The sequence below is a fragment of the Poecile atricapillus genome, chromosome 24 (genome assembly GCF_030490865.1).
Source record: "Poecile atricapillus isolate bPoeAtr1 chromosome 24, bPoeAtr1.hap1, whole genome shotgun sequence".
NCBI lineage: Eukaryota > Metazoa > Chordata > Aves > Passeriformes > Paridae > Poecile > Poecile atricapillus.
Genome location: NC_081272.1, coordinates 42,393 through 56,537, shown reverse-complemented (window position 1 = coordinate 56,537; position 14,145 = coordinate 42,393). Strand labels below are relative to the sequence as shown.

At 45.7% G+C, this 14,145-nt stretch overlaps 1 long non-coding RNA gene across 1 annotated transcript; it reads left to right on the top strand.

The window, feature by feature from the left end:
* The first annotated feature begins 1,019 nt into the window (after nucleotides 1-1,019).
* LOC131588099 (uncharacterized) lies at nucleotides 1,020-2,398 on the top strand. Its single transcript, XR_009279508.1, has 5 exons — nucleotides 1,020-1,735; nucleotides 1,814-1,855; nucleotides 1,950-2,112; nucleotides 2,196-2,275; nucleotides 2,353-2,398. It is a non-coding gene; the product is annotated as an uncharacterized LOC131588099 (long non-coding RNA).
* Nucleotides 2,399-14,145: the final 11,747 nt, after the last annotated feature.

Sequence of the window (14,145 nt, the reverse complement as noted above, 5' to 3'; positions counted from 1 at the left end):
GGGGGTTCCCGCGAGAAGGTAAGTCAATGTTTGTCTTTGCAGGGCAACTGGAACCGGTCACTGTGTGACAGGTCTCTTCTTTGTCTTTATTTTTAGGAAGTAGAGCCAGCTAGCAGCAGTCAAGGCGAAGTGGGCAAGGTGAGCGTTGACTGGTGGAGGGAAGCAGTTGTTCTTGCTGGGCTCTCAGTTTCTGCTGCCAATGCTAAGCCTCCCATCTTGTTTGTGTGCTTTAGGCGGTCCAGTCGCGTTTCGCTGAGACGTCCTTGCCAACCGGCCGGCACAGCTGCTTCACCGCTCCCATGAGCCCTGCGGAAGCGTTATGGAACCGTGTGACGGAGCCTTTTCCACGTAAAGGGGCAGTGTGGGTGGCCTTCAGGAACGGGCCGAGGGGTTGCCGTGAGTTGGGGATGTCGGGAGGAGGAGCGAGGGTCCCTTTGAGTTTCAGCAATGCCGCATCACTTTGTCTTTTCTTAACTCAGCCGCACCCTGTGACGACGGCGTCCGGCTCCCGGCGCGGCCGAAGCGTGCGGCCTCAGGACGTGGCCGTTCACAGGAGACCGTGAGTAGCGGAATTGTTGGGTTTTGGCTGATGCCCTGCAAAGATCAGCCTCTGATTTTGTGTTTTATTTATTGTAGCTGACCGAGAGACGGCAGCCTGGCGATGGCAAGAACTTCCCAGATGGCGAGGCCGCCTTCCTTGGCGCTCCATGTGGATCCTCCCCGCTGGGCATCCGAGAGCTGAGTCGGAGGCTGCGAATTGCAGAGGGGCTGAAATCGGGGTGCCGGGTCGGGACTCTGGACCTGGGGTTATGGAGTCAGCTTTGGGGACGGGGAGGTCCCGGCTGTGGCCCCTTAGGCCACGTGAAGGGAGAGCCTCACATTTGTTCACAGTTCTGAGGTGCGCAGGACAGAGCAGTCCCGGGGCGTGTTGTATCACTTGTCTGTCGTGCCTTCTGTGTCTTTTGTGCCTCTCGTGTTGTATGTGCCTCGCCTTATTTCTTCTGGGGGCTTACCAGAAACCCCGGTGTCACTCGTACCATCTCCGATCACTGGGCTCTTCAGCCCGACACCATCGAATCTTTCCCTCTGGAGCTCTCAGAGGTCTTGGAATCACGTTTCTCTTGAAAAGCATCCGATCGGATGTCTTTTAGAGGTCTTGTTCCGAGCTGTGTCGACAGCCGTGCGCCGCGAGGATCCATTGTTGCGGCTTAGGACTTGAAGAAACGCAGAGATAGGTAGGGGGCTGTGGCCCTCAGATTCTCGGGCATCCGTCTTGGCACTTGCTGGAGTTTGTCATTCCATCAGCATCTTCTTCCTCCCGGGTTCTGCGAGCTTCATCAGCTCGCCTTCATTCTCACCCGGCTCATCTCGTTCCGCGTTCTCTCGGTCCTTGCGGCCGTTCTTGTGGCCCAGAGTTTTGTCTCCCCATTGTGTCCCCTCGTCTGTTGTCTTGTGTGTCACAGGTGTCTGGGTGTAGTTGTCCCGGAGCTGCTCTGTCCTGCTGCCCAGCCTGGGTGTAGGTGTAAAAGGCCAAGTCCCAGGCCCCTGTAATTTGCAGTTTGTCATGTAGGGTGTAGTTGGAGTCTAGAGGGTATTCCTAGATTGACACAAGATGTCTGGAGCTGTGAAGTTACTCTGCAGCACTTTGACTTTTGTCTCAGCTTTCTTTCAGATGCGGACGGATGAAATCGGTGGCAGAGCGCCCCATCCAGGGTAAGGGGGTTCCCCCGAGGAGGTAAGTCAATGTTTGTCTTTGCAGGGCAACTGGAACCGATCACTGTGTGACAGGTCTCTTCTTTGTCTTTATTTTTAGGAAGTAGAGCCAGCTAGCAGCAGTCAAGGCGAAGTGGGCAAGGTGAGCATTGACCAGTAAAGGGAAGCTGTTGTTATTGCTGGGCTCTCAGTTTCTGCTGCAATGCTAAGCCTCCCATCTTGTTTGTGTGCTTTAGGCGGTCCAGTCGCGTTTCGCTGAGACGTCCTTGCCAACCGGCCGGCACAGCTGCTTCACTGCTCCCGTGAGCCCTGCGGAAGCGTTATGGAACCGTGTGACGGAGCCTTTTCCACGTAAAGGGGCCGTGTGGGTGGCCTTCAGGAACGGGCCGAGGGGTTGCCGTGAGTTGGGGATGTCGGGAGGAGGAGCGAGGGTCCCTTTGAGTTTCAGCAATGCCGCATCACTTTGTCTTCTCTTAACTCAGGCGCGCCCTGTGACGACGGCGTCCAGCTCCCAGTGTGGCCGAAGCGTGCGGCCTCAGGACGTGGCCGTTCACAGGAGACCGTGAGTAGCGGAATTGTTGGGTTTTGGCTGATGCCCTGCAAAGATCAGCCTCTGATTTTGTGTTTTATTTATTGTAGCTGACCGAGAGACGGCAGCCTGGCGATGGCAGGAACTTCCCAGATGGCGAGGCCGCCTTCCTTGGCGCTCCATGTGGATCCTCCCCGCTGGGCATCCGAGAGCTGAGTCGGAGGCTGCGAATTGCAGAGGGGCTGAAATCGGGGTGCCGGGTCGGGACTCTGGACCTGGGGTTATGGAGTCAGCTTTGGGGACGGGGAGGTCCAGGCTGTGGCCTTTTAGGCCACGTGAAGGGAGAGCCTCACATTTGTTCACAGTGCTGAGGTGCGCAGGACAGAGCAGTCCCGGGGCGTGTCGTATCACTTGTCCGTCGTGCCTTCTGTGTCTTTTGTGCCTCTCGTGTTGTACGTGCCTCGCCTTATCTCTTCTGGGGGCTTACCAGAAACCCCGGCGTCACTCGTAGCATCTCTGATCTCTGGGCTCCTCAGCCCGACACCATCGAAGCTTTGCCTCTGGAGCCCTCAGAGGCCTTGGAATCGCGTCTCTCTTTTAAAAGCATCCGATCGGATGTCTTTTAGAGGTCTTGTTCCGAGCTGTGTCGACAGCCGTGCGCCGCGAGGATCCATTGTTGCGGCTTAGGTCTTGAAGAAACGCAGAGATAGGTAGGGGGCTGTGGCCCTCAGATTCTCGGGTATCCGTCTTGGCAGTTGCTGGAGTTTGTCATTCCATCAGCATCTTCTTCCTCCCGGGTTCTGCGAGCTTCATCAGCTCGCCTTCATTCTCACCCGGCTCATCTCGTTCCGCGTTCTCTCGGTCCTTGCGGCCGTTCTTGTGGCCCAGAGTTTTGTCTCCCCATTGTGTCCCCTCGTCTGTTGTCTTGTGTGTCACGGGTGTCTGGGTGTAGTTGTCCCGGAGCTGCTCTGTCCTGCTGCCCAGCCTGGTTGTAGGTGTAAAAGGCCAAGTCCCAGGCCCCTGTAATTTGAAATTTGTCATGTAGGGTGTAGTTGGAGTCTAGCGGTTGTTCCTAGATCCTCACAAGATGTCTGGAGCTGTGAAGTTATCCTGCAGCACTTTGACTTTTGTCTTAGCTTTCTAAGCATTTCATTATTTGCTGCCCAATGTGGGGTTCAAAAGAGTAAGAAAAACCTATACTGATTACGTTATATTGGTACTTCTGTGTGTTGGGGTAAAGGACTTTGTAATGGTGTTCCTTAAGTTCACGTCTCTCAGGGTTGAGCCCATCATGTGGTTCTAGTCTCTGAGCTTTTTTTCAAGTTTTAATGCCTTTCTTGTCCCTAAGTTTATTTTTTTATCCAAAAATAACTCAAATATTGTCCCTAATACATAACTTTTACGAAGTAAAAGGGCACAGATTAAAATAGCTGTTATGCTCAGCTGAGTAATAATGATTGATAAAAACTTTATAAAAGTACTGAAGTTTGTACCAAGTAGCTTTAGTTTTTAGTTTCTTTGTCCTCCCCTACATACCAATCCCAGTAACATGTTTTAGAAGTGTATTAGTAATTATACCCAGTTTATTAGAAGAGCAGCAAACCCCACTGCACTCTTTTTACTAATAATTCACACCCCATCATAAAAGTAAAACAAAAGACAGAAAAATATATTAAACTTAACACAACCCAATCTACTTAAAAAAACTTAACAAGTTACTAAACTCAAAACCATTCAATGAGCCCTAAACATAACTAAAAAAAACCTAACCCAATTGCTACCTTCTAATTCATAAATAATAATCAATGCTCTATAAAAATAATGGAAGATCTCATTAACAATAAAAAAGATTAAACTACTAAAAAAATAAGAAATAACTACAAAAACAAACTCCCTGTAAAAATCCATCATATAAATATTCATATCCCCAAAAATACAAATAATAAAAACTGCCAAAGCAATAAACAGGTACATGCAACTACAAAAATAAAAAGATCAAAAACAAACTGCAATTAACCATACAAAACAAAATTGTTCCTAACTCAGTAATCTCATAATACCTCGAATCATCAAAATAAAAATACCATCTCCAAATAACCACAAAACCAAAAAATAAATTTAGCCATAAGCAATATTTCTCACATTATCCATAAGTTTAAAACATATACTTCAATCAAACCCCCTGTAACAATAATCCAAATAGAAATATAAAAAACCTAACAAATTAACTACATTACTGTACTCCAAACACACCAAAATAAACACTACATACTCACAATAATAAAAAACATCACTAAATAAATAAAAACCTACCCTATACCTCACAGTGCTACTCAAAATATCATCCTAAACCTTAAAAAACAAGTCCTTTAACAACATAATACCCCTAAAAAATTAAAGCAAACCATAAAACTCATTTCAAAAACAACCTTATCAACACCTAAACTAAAAAACATGATATTCAGTAAATAGACCGTATCCCCTACCGTGCACCAAGTACAAATAAAAAAATACAATAAAATATTAAAAACCATCTTAAAAACATTAAATAAAAAATCTTTCAAATATTAAAAAACATCTAGCAATAGCCACCTAATTCATTAACACCCCGACCTCCACCAAGCAAACTAACCCTACCCAATCTAAACCCTGACATATCATTAACAAAACCAAAATCCCAGTAACAAATATAAAAATGTATTTGCAAAAGCAATTAAAATCAATTCCACTTTAAATTGAAAAAATTCCATAAAATTGTCTTTACTCAAAAACCAAATGACACATAATAAATAATACAAAAAACTAACACAATATATATCTCAAAAAATATATACCTCAAAAAAATCTAATCATTAAATAAAAAATACATATAAACATCACTTTTTACTAAATATCACTACTCTTATCTGTGTATATATAACTAATTTCCAGAAGAACCAGATCACCCCACACAAGTTATTTTCAAAAACAACACTCATTCCCCCACATCCTTCTCCAAACGATATTACCTGCAACAAAACAAAAGTCTCCCTTATTTTGAATTAAGTTTCAACAAACTAAACCAAAAAAATTCTCCGAACTATATATATTTTTCCTTTCTCTTAAACCTATTCAAATGTACTCTAAACTAAAAACCCGAACACCAAAAACTCACACATCCAGCCCTCGGGGGTCTGGGCCTCAACACTTTCCAACACCAAAAAAACTAATATATAACTAAACAAACAAAACTACACTTCCCAACAAGAACTCTCTAAATTGACCATCTCTTCAAACAACAACAAATTTTATTATTTATTATTATTCATTTGTTTATACTTATAAATACTTTACTCATTAAATAAAAATTTTTTTTCAATTTTCCTCCAAAAAAATCTTTTCCCAAACCAATTAAACCAAACAAAAAAACACTTAAATTTACTTTCTTAAAAAACCCCATTCAAAACTTTTCTACCATCCACTAACCAACCCACACAACCATCCAAAAAAGCCACACCACACGTGCCTGCCAAAACACGCGTGGCACAGCATCCGAAAACCACACAAATGCACAGCGCCACATTTGACCAGAAATGCATGAGCACAACCATTTTTAACCACAAATAAATGCACATCACCATATTCAACCCAAAATGCGTCTGCAGACCCCCATATCAAACCAGACGTACACATGCACCACCATAGTTAACTAAAAATGAATTCACACCACCATATCTGAACCAGAAGAACACAACCACCACCATTTCAGGGGTCAGGGTTATGAATAAGGTCAGCGGGCCAAAGGTCAGGGGGGTCATGGATCAAAGGTCAGGGGTCAAAGGTCACAGAGGTCAAAGGCCAAAAGCCATGGGATCAAAGGTCACAGGGTCAAAAGGTCACAGGGTCAAAGGTCACGGAGTCAAAGCTCATGGGGGTCAAAGGTCACTGGGTCAAATGTCAAAGGTCACAGAGTCAAAGGTCATGGGGTCAAGTGTCAAAGGGTCACCAGTCACGAGGTCAAAGGTCACGAGGTTGAATGTCACAGGTCAAAGGTTGAAGTTCATGGGGTCAAAGGTCAAAGGTCTTGGAGTCAATGCTCACAGAGTCAAAGGTCACAGGGGTTCAAGGTCAAAGGTCAGGGTTCAAATGTAAAAGGTCAGGGTTTCAAAGGTCTAAGGTCAGGGCTCAAAGGTCATGAGGTCACATGTCAAAGGTCGGGGTCAAAGGTCAGGGTCAGGGGGTAAGGAGGTCATGGGTCTGGGGTCAAAAGGTCAGGGGTCAAAATTCCAGGAAGGTATTTCTGGCACCTGCCCCCCTTTTCTTGTTGCAGCAGAGCTCCTTTTTGGGAGGGGGTCTAGTCCTAGAAGGGCTTCCAATAAAGCAGGGTGCTGCTGTCCAGGGCAGTTGGAGTTGTTCTGTGCCTTCTTTGGGGGTGAGGAGCAAAGGCTGAGGGGGACGGGGTGGGCACTGGGGGGTTCCCGTGTCCCTTGGGGCACGCCGAGGTCCCCGGCAGAGGGAGGCAGGCGCTGCGCTGGAGGAGCAAGGTGAGCGGGGAATGGGGAGGGCTCGTGCCGGGTACCCTTGCCCAGAGGGGACCCCGAGCTGCCAGGAAATTCCCTGCGAGGGCTGGATGCAGAATCCAAAAACCTGTGGAGCTGTTCTGGTTTTTACGGTAGGCATTGGCAAGGAACAGGAATGGATCTCTCTAAATTCCCTTGGAAAGAAACCCCCTCTCTGTGCACGCCGTCTTTAGGGTTTTGTTATGTCAGGAATGGCTTAGGGTTAAGAAAGTGGCTTTTGTTTTTCCACCTCTTACTTCCCTGTAAAATGTGAGTGTATGAAACACATCTGTGCATCAATGAGGCATTAAAATGCACCAAGTGAAATTTCTGTGTCTCTAAGTTCCATAGAGATGAGTTCCATAGAGACGAGTGCGTTCTGCACTTGGGGTTGTCTAGGGCTTTATATTTTTGTTATTCTGATGTGTTCGGTGAATGAATTTATAGAGTTTAAAATTGAAAGAAATGCAAATTTCAAAAAGCAGAAAAATAGAAAGAGAAATAGATAAAGATATAAATGTAAAAATAGAAGGCCCTATAAATAGAATATATATAATAGAAATAATGTCCATAAATATGCGCATCTAAAAGATAAGTAATCTTATGTATGTTATTGTAATATGCTTTAACCTATATTCCACAGAATTAATACAGGAATATATACAAAATATAGCATAAATAAAAACTATAAATCTCAGTTGAAAATAATTATTTAAATCTAGTTTAAAATAAAGGCTTGCTTTTTTTTATTTGGGTAGAGGCAGGGCTTTTAAATAAAATGTACAATATAGAAATATATATATTAAATATATAAATATATATAAGGGTTATAAATACATACAAATAGGTTTCTATTTAATATATAATATGAATAATATAGATATAGTTGTTAATAGAGATATCTTTTAATATAGGATACCTTGTGTGTTATGCCTAGTTCAATATAGTATATAAACATGAATATAAATTTGATAAAAATAGGCATTAAAATATTTAAATAACCATTTAAGGTGAAGGGGCTTTTTGTTTTTTATTTGGTTAGAGGCAGGGATTTTAAATAAATAATATAGAAATTAAAATATACAAATCTATAATAAAGATATAAATATAGGCAGATAACTTATATATAGGCATAAATAAGAAATAAATACAAGTAATATAAATCTGTCTAGGGAATGAGCAATGGGTTCCTTCTGCCCCTGCCCTCGGTCTTGGGGTAACAGCAGCACAAACTGTGAGCTGTGAGGATGATGAGGGCTCAGAGCAGCCCCAGGTGTGAGCTGTGAGGATGGTGAGGGCTCAGAGCAGCCCCAGGTGTGAGCTGTGAGGATGATGAGGGCTCAGAGGGGCCCCAGGTGTGAGCAGTGAGGATGATGAGGGGACAGAGCAGTGCCAGGTGTGAGCTGTGAGGATGATGAGGGCTCAGAGCAGCCCCAGGTGGGAGCAGTGAGGATGATGAGGGCTCAGAGCAGCCCCAGGTGGGAGCAGTGAGGATGATGAGGGGACAGAGCAGCCCCAGGTGTGAGCTGTGAGGATGATGAGGGCTCAGAGCAGCCCCAGGTGTGAGCAGTGAGGATGATGAGGGGACAGAGCAGTGCCAGGTGTGAGCAGTGAGGATGATGAGGGCTCAGAGCAGCCCCAGGTGTGAGCAGTGAGGATGATGAGGGCTCAGAGCAGTCCCAGGTGTGAGCTGTGAGGATGATGAGGGCTCAGAGCAGCCCCAGGTGTGAGCTGTGAGGATGATGAGGGCTCAGAGGGGCCCCAGGTGTGAGCAGTGAGGATGATGAGGGCTCAGAGCAGTGCCAGGTGTGAGCTGTGAGGATGATGAGGGCTCAGAGCAGCCCCAGGTGTGAGCAGTGAGGATGATGAGGGGACAGAGCAGTGCCAGGTGTGAGCTGTGAGGATGATGAGGGCTCAGAGCAGCCCCAGGTGGGAGCAGTGAGGATGATGAGGGCTCAGAGCAGCCCCAGGTGGGAGCAGTGAGGATGATGAGGGGACAGAGCATCCCCGGGTGTGAGCTGTGAGGATGATGAGGGCTCAGATCAGCCCCAGGTGTGAGCAGTGAGGATGATGAGGGGACAGAGCAGTGCCAGGTGTGAGCAGTGAGGATGATGAGGGCTCAGAGCAGCCCCAGGTGTGAGCAGTGAGGATGATGAGGGCTCAGAGCAGTCCCAGGTGTGAGCTGTGAGGATGATGAGGGCTCAGAGCAGCCCCAGGTGTGAGCTGTGAGGATGATGAGGGGACAGAGCAGCCCCAGGTGTGAGCAGTGAGGATGATGAGGGCTCAGAGCAGCCCCAGGTGTGAGCAGTGAGGATGATGAGGGCTCAGAGGGGCCCCAGGTCTGAGCAGTGAGGATGATGAGGGCTCAGATCAGCCCCAGGTGTGAGCTATGAGCATGATGAGGGAACAGAGCAGCCCCAGGTGTGAGCAGTGATGAGGATGAGGACGGGGTGGGTCCTACTGGGCACTGTTTCAGGGGGATGGTTTCCCGCATCTCATTTGGGCAGGGAGCAACTGGAGGAGAGAGGTTTATGGCCGGGTCCCCCGGGTGTCTCATGGAATGATGGTGAGGGGATCTCGCAGGGCCTGGGGGAACACCTGGATGCACTCAGATGTGGAGCATTGCTTAAAGGAGGTGCTGAGGGACAAACCTTTGTGTCACGGAGCAGCAGCTGAACAGGTGAGCCAGTGTGGGTTTGCAGAGGGGACTTTTCTCTCTCCCCTTTTGATTTTATTTTGCCATTCACTGCCTTGTTCTCCCAGAAAAAAAAAAAAAAAAAAAAAAGAAAAAAAGAAAAAAAAAAAGGAGGGGGGGGTTATGAGGACAAAAGAAGTTAAAACTGAGGGAAGAAACTCCTCCTCCATTATTGTCTGTGTTTAAACTGGGAGGAGTTTCACCTATGTTTTTGAGGGTACCGATAGGAGGAAAACCTGCCTTTTCCAGGGTGTTAGGTATATCGGTTGACAGCGAATACTTGTGTTGTTTTAACACAAGGATTAAGGAAGGGGAAAAGTATTGTTGCCGTATCATGTGTTTCATTTGTGGGTACCTCCCCTTTTTTCGTTATTCTGAGGTTTAAATTGAGGGGGAAGCCCTGTTGTCTGCACTTTGTCACGGTCTGAACTGAGATGAAAATCCCCCTTTTCCCATCATTTGAGAGATTTTATTCGAGAAAAATCTTTTTCTGCTGCCGTAGGGGATTGAAATGAAGTGTCGAGCGCACATTTATTTGCCATTGTATTGGTTTAAGATTGCAGGAACATACCCTGTTGCCTCAGTTTCCGGGGTCCAATTGACGGGAACACCGGCTTTTCCAGCATTTGGCGGGGTCACGTGTGGCCGTGCTGCTGCATTTGAGGGCGCTTCTGCCCCCGGCACCAAATGTCTTACAGGGGAGCGCTCTTGGCATTCCCTGGGGAATTGCTGAAGTGCAACGGGAATTTGGCGGCTGAGCAGCCCCCAGGGAGAGACAGAGCCGTGCGGAGGCGAGGTGAGCTCTGCCGGGCCGGCAGGCGGGAGCCGCGGCGCGGAGCTGTGTCCGTCCGGCCGCTCCGCCCGCTCCGGGCGCGGGGCTCGGGCACCGCCGGGGTCCCTTCGGGCCGGTGCCGGTGCCGCTGGGCGGGCCGGGCTGTCCCGGGGCCGGGGCCGCCCCCGCCCGCCGGAGGAGCCGCTTTCCTGCCGGGAGCCCCGGTCCGTCCGGGGCCGGGAGCGCGGGGCCGCCCCTGGGTGCCGAGTGCCGCCGCTGCCGGGGCTCCCGTGAAAGCCGCTGAAAGGAGGGGAGGGAAAAAATCGAACCCCGATCCCCCAGGCTTTTTGTATGTGGGCTTTGTCGGTATTGCTCTTTAGCCGAGCCGCGCCTTTAAATAACGATGTGGCGCCTTCTAGAAACTGTGTCCAATACCTTTTGCACCTTCACGTGAGGGCTTCGAGCTCAGGTTTTTCCACTGCCGAGTTAATTGCAGGTCCAAGCTGGCAGCGTCCCGTGCATCTGGTGTGCATGAATCTGTTTGTGATGTTCATTTCCTCTGGATGCAGAGTTGGGCTTGTTGGGCAGACCGTGTTTCTCAAACCTCGGAGCTTGTTTAAGGCTTGTACACGATTTTCTGGAGACGCGGGCTGGGGGAGAACTTTGTCTTGCTGCTGTACTAGGGAATGGAATGCAGGGGGTCCCTGCAATATCCCCGTGGAAGCTGGAATGTCCGAGGAAATGGATGCGACAATTCTCGGGGGTGAACCTGGCTCCCAGCGCTCTGCAGCGTAGGACGCGAGAGAGCAGGGCCGAGGGACAGCGGGGTAGGAGCGGCGAGGTGCTTCGTGCTCTGGGTTTGGTGTCGCTGATGTTTCCAGAGCCAGAGCAGGTTGATTTGGTTCTGGTGCACTGGAACGGGATCCAAACCTCGGAAAGGTTTGAGACAAACTGGGAGGAAATGTTTTAAAACGAATGTGTTTCTTAATAGAAGGCAGGTTTCAGTCCATTTTTTAATTGATTTTAAAGGAAACTTTTTTTGAGGAAAAGTGAAAAAAAATGTTTATTTTAGTAAGTAGGGAGTAGGTAAGAGGGAAAAAAGGATGAATAACGTTAGATAATTTCTTTGTTGTGGAGAAAAGAGCAGGAGATTTAGAAGGGTTTTTCTGCACGTGTGGTTTGGATGTTTTTGGAGTTGGGCTGTGGCGTGGATCTTTTTGAGCCGTGGGGTGTTTTGGTGGTAGCTTGGGTTCTTGGATCGGAGTAAAGTTCAATAGTTTTAGAAGAAGTTGTTAGAGTTCTGGCAATCATTTTGTATTCGCTAATAAATGAGAAATTAGTTTGAAAAAGTAAAAAATGGATTTTTTGTTGTCTGTGTTAGGCAATAGATTTGAGAGAGAATTTGTGGTAGGCTGTATCAGTATTGCATGTGTGAAAAACGAAGTTTACATAATTTTTATAGAATTTAAAAGTTTAATAAAAAATATAATTAGGAGAAAAAAATAAACTATACAGATACGGCCGGGTGTCTCTGCATTCAGCCAAGAGTGCACACCTACTGACAAAGGATTGTCCCTTAAAAACAGAATCCTACTACATATCCATAAATTCTCATACATGTTTATACATTCTTCTTAGGATCTTTGGTGTTCTTCTGTTTAGTTTTCCCTTGCCCCCTTCCCAATAGATCAATCTTCTCGGTGCCATCGAGATTTACATTCACTGATACCAGAAATGTAATAAATTCCTCCCCCCAGAGTTCTGGACACTGCTGTCTTCATCTGGATAAGATAGTTTACAGATGCAGGAGTTCTCCAGCTATTTTTTTTTTTTTTTTTAAGTCTTTGGGTTATATAAACAAAAGCAGTTTTTATTTTAATACTATACCATAGCCTAACATATATGTATTATACTACTATTTCTCAGTTTCATCAATAACAGAAATGAAGGAAACTGTTAATACCACAGAATTTCCCATTCTTATACACATAACATTCATTTTAATATTTGCGAAATGTGGGTTTTCCAAGCAAGGCTAACACCCTAGTCCAGGAGCCAGCCCGTGGCCTCTCTCCCGGGCCACCCTGGCCAATCTACCCACAAGACATCAATATGATGGATGGCGAAGCAATGGCGCTTATTGCAGGGGAATTTGACAATTTATAACCTAGGGTCACTGTGTTACTCCCATCTACATACGTCACACCTAAGTGCTATTGGCTAATTGCAGGTTTTGCTATCCTAACAGAGAGGGGGTCTAGCAGCTTCTCGTTACATCCCGAATTCTTCCGCAGCGCAATGCCCTAGACTACAACATATTCCCCCCTCTCTATGAATAATTAATTTGCTAAAATATAAGGTATATTAGTCTTAAAAATTATAATGTTATTTTTTATATGTATTTCTAAACACTTTGTCTAACTTATCTATATTATAAAGTTTTAAAAATGGATAATATAAAATTGAGTAAAATATAAAATACTTAACTAAAAGGCTAAAAGCTTATAAAATGGATACTACAGTTTTCATTAGTAAATATGAGGCACAAGCGTTGACTAAGTATATTTTTAAAGCATCTGTTGCCTTTCTATAAACAAAATGTTAACTTTTTCTAGTCGGCTTTTAACAAAGGATACAAGCTTATTTAAAATATACGGTCCAAAGATTAGCACGAGTAAAATCATCACAACTGGTCCAATCAGGGTAGACACCAGGGTGGTTAGCCACGGAGATTGGTTGAACCAGGACTGGAACCAGTTTTGCTGAGCTTCTCTCTCTGCCTTCCGTTGAGACAGCCTGTCTCGTAGCTCTGCCATGGTGTCTCTCACTACTCCGGTGTGGTCAGCGTAGAAGCAGCATTCTTCGTTTAAGGCGATGCAGAGGCCTCCTTGCTGCATGAATAGAAGGTCGAGACCTCGCCTGTTCTGTAAAACAACTTCAGAGAGTGAGGAGACTGATTTTTCTAGAAAGGATATGGATTTCTCAATTCTCTGTAGATCTTCATCTACAGTCATCTGTAGCTGAGAGAGACTCTGACTCTGGGTTATCAGAGCGGAGACTCCCGTGGCTGCTCCAGTTGCTCCCAAGCCGAGCAGCATTGCTATTGACAGTCCTGTCAACAGCTCTCTTTTCTGAAGGCGGCCTGCTCGCTCAAGGTACTGGTCCACTTCTTCTTTGGAGTGGTATAGGACCCTGGGGATGATAACAGCTAATACACAAAAGTCAACCGAGGAATTAAAGCTTTGGGTATAAATGCAAGGGCTTGACTATTAGATCATGGGTTCTCAGCCTGTACCACAAGGTTGGGGCTCAATGCTTCAGGTGTTATAACTATAAACAGCGCAATTACTATAAGCAGTTTACCATGTAAATGACACCATGCTTACAAACTTACAGCTAAAACTTTTAACGTTAAATGAACCTTTAAAGATGCTTACACTACCTCTTAAAGGAAAATACTTATATTTTATACTAACATAACAATTATTACACAGGCTAAACACTTTATCTTAAACTATTATCTAACTACTTTAACATACATGCTCCATATATATGTAGTCTAAACGTAAAAACAATTTGCTAAAAGGATAAACACACAATTACAATTTGCTTTATATATAGTTAGATGGAGTCTCCACACCTCCCAAATCTTCTACAGAATTTCTCCAACACGATTCCGTCCTGGAATGTTCACTGCTCCCGTGATGTCAGCTGGCAGCTGATCAGTGACTGAGGGCTTTGATGTTCAAGTTGTTCTTTAGACCCTTCTAAATCTTAAACAAAGGATACCTGAAAAATTAATAGAAACACCACATCATAATAACAACATAAAATTTCTGTTGGCAACTGTCTGTGTATTGTTCAGACACAACTGTGTCCTGACAGGTCCACTTCTGAT